At 43.8% G+C, this 2,575-nt stretch overlaps 1 pseudogene; it reads right to left on the bottom strand.

The window, feature by feature from the left end:
• Positions 1-299: 299 nt before the first annotated feature.
• On the bottom strand, positions 300-1,558 carry LOC120241106 (annotated as a pseudogene).
• Positions 1,559-2,575: the final 1,017 nt, after the last annotated feature.

Here is a 2,575-nt window from a genome sequence, read left to right on the forward strand (position 1 = left end):
TGAGCGGACATACAGTTTTCAAAAATAACCTGTCAACAACTTTGGAATTCCCCAGTTGGGTAGGTCCTTAAGGAGGAGATAGATTTTCTTGATTAAACAATATACCATCACACTGGACAGGCTTGAAAGGGGTGGAAAAAAATGGAGTTATTAACCATTCTCAGTGCTTTTCAGAAAATGCAATTTCTATTTCAGCAAGGCAAATCATTTATCTTTGGCTAAATAACAGAAGTGGACTGTAAACTCTCCTTACCTTTGTGCCATGCCTGAGATCTCAGGTCTGGGAAGATTCCATAGGTTCACTTCCTTCTCTGGGGTATTCCTTCTTCCAGTGGTCTGTGAATGGTGGACAGAGTTAAGGCTTGGAGACGTTATGTTATGACTTTTAGAGATCTCCCAGAGCACATCCTGCCTACTGGGCTTCAAGTTGCTCAAAAGAAAATATAGGACGATGTGCAAACCACAGAAATATATTACCAAGATGATGATATATAACAAATATATTAACAAAACACAAGATGGTACATTAAAAGCTTTCATCGTTTCCTCCAGAGATTCAAAGACATGCCTGTCAGGCACCTACAATGTACTTAGTAATTGGTTAGGATGAACAAGCCATTTATTGGGCATTCAGCAATGACATATATACGATGAATAATAGGAGTCATATATAGCATGATAGAAGACAAAAATCAAATACCGTAGGAACCAGAAAGATGGTGGTCGAGAGAATTGAGATAATCAGCAAAACCTTTAAGAGTCTTCACTGGTGAGAATGATTTGCCTAGTAGCCAAAGCCTTAATTGTTTTCCTTATGGAGACAACATGATACCTTCCCTTATTGTTTTTTATCAGCAGACATTCCATGCCCTCAGAAATGTGATCATTTAGGCCATAGTGGGCTCCTTTGACACAGGCCCAAGTCCTCCTGAGTTCTTCTACTTACCTGGGGACTCCACAAATTTGCAGTGTATGGTCAGGCTTATGAACCATATAGTCAAGGAGCCCCTCAAAAGGCTGCTGGGCTTCAAAGACATGCCCAAGGGTGACCCTTTGGAAGAGATACTTGGCCAGGCCAGCCTATGGGACAGCCAGCCTGCAGAGCTTAGCCAGTTGGTTGCCCATATCCTTGATAAGTTTTACCTCTACATCCAGGAAGTGGTTCTCCAGGAAGTTACAGACATGGGTGTCTACTCAGGCAGAACCTAGGGCATGCAGATTCAGAAGGGCCTCATCCAGGCTCTTTTCCAGAAGCAGGGTGGCTTCCATGGTGTCCAGTGTTTTACCCACTCATCCTGGGATGGTTTCTGCACATTCTGGAAGAGGGTACGGCTGCTATGCTGGTTTTGCATCTTCAAGAGAAGCTCAGTGCCCTCCAGTCTCTTCTCAGCCAACCACAAAGAAGTGCCCCCCTTCCCCACCCTCCAGCCTCATCCTTGCAATGGAAATAGAAGCCAACAGAGAGGTAGATGTAGGAGGCCTGCAGATGCATGTTGACCAGGAGGTTGTTGGCAACCTCCACCTCGGTGGAATAATTCTAACTAATGTGGGAGCTCATAGTTGATGGGTAAATAGGAGCCAAGCTCAAAATAAAGTGTTGGCTGGTCCCAGAGGCAGATGGTGGCCAAGAAGATGGCTCTGAAGGTTGCAACTGGACAAAAGGTTGGAGGGTGGCCGGAGACTGGTAGAAGGGGCATTCCTAGGTCTGTTTTTTCCAATACTGTTGAAGCAAAAGACAGATCCCTGGGACCACTGGGCACACTGCCTCACTATCCCCCTCTTCATCTCAAACCCTTCCGTTATTTTTTTTTTATGGTTTTTTTTTTTTTTTTTTTTTTTTTTTGAGAACACAAGCAGGGGAGGGGCAGAGAGAGAGGAGGACAGAGGATCCAAAGTGGGCTCTGTGCTGAAAGTAGAGAGCCCAATGCAGGGCTTGAACTCACAAAATGTTAGATCATGACCTGAGCTGAAGTCCGACTCTCAACCAACTGAGCCACCCAGATGCTCCTTAAGCCCCATCATTACTGAAGGGGCATAGACTTTGGAATCAAAGTGAACTGGGTTTGAGGGGCGCCTGGGTATTCAGTCGGTTAAGCGTCTGACTTTGGCTCAGGTCATGATCTCATGGTTTGTGAGTCTGAGCCCCACGCCAGGCTCTGTGCTGGCAGCTCAGAACCTGGAACCTGCTTTTGATTCTGGATACCTCATAGCATTCAAAATTGCTCCTCCAGAAAAATCCTAGTATCTACATTTTATACATTATATTTTCATATTATTCTAGCCCTCTTATTTCTGTACTCATATTATACCTATTCTCCAATTTTTTCTTGATTCTCCATTCTTCCTTATTCTTCCTTTCCTGTCTCGTGTCTCAAAGTATAGGCATGATCAATAACGTTCTTTGACAACTTTCTTGCTTCCTCATCTTTCCAGCAAAACTCCACTGCTAAATCAAACCACATGATTACCTCTTCTGTTTTTATATGCAGTCTCTAGAGAGCTATTAGAAAAACAAGATTAACCTTTGGTGAGTATCTATAAATATACTTTTTCCAGCCCAGCTCTGGTGAGGTTC

This window comes from Hyaena hyaena, unplaced genomic scaffold (assembly GCF_003009895.1).
Source record: "Hyaena hyaena isolate Hyena2069 unplaced genomic scaffold, ASM300989v1 scaffold_279, whole genome shotgun sequence".
Taxonomy (NCBI): domain Eukaryota; kingdom Metazoa; phylum Chordata; class Mammalia; order Carnivora; family Hyaenidae; genus Hyaena; species Hyaena hyaena.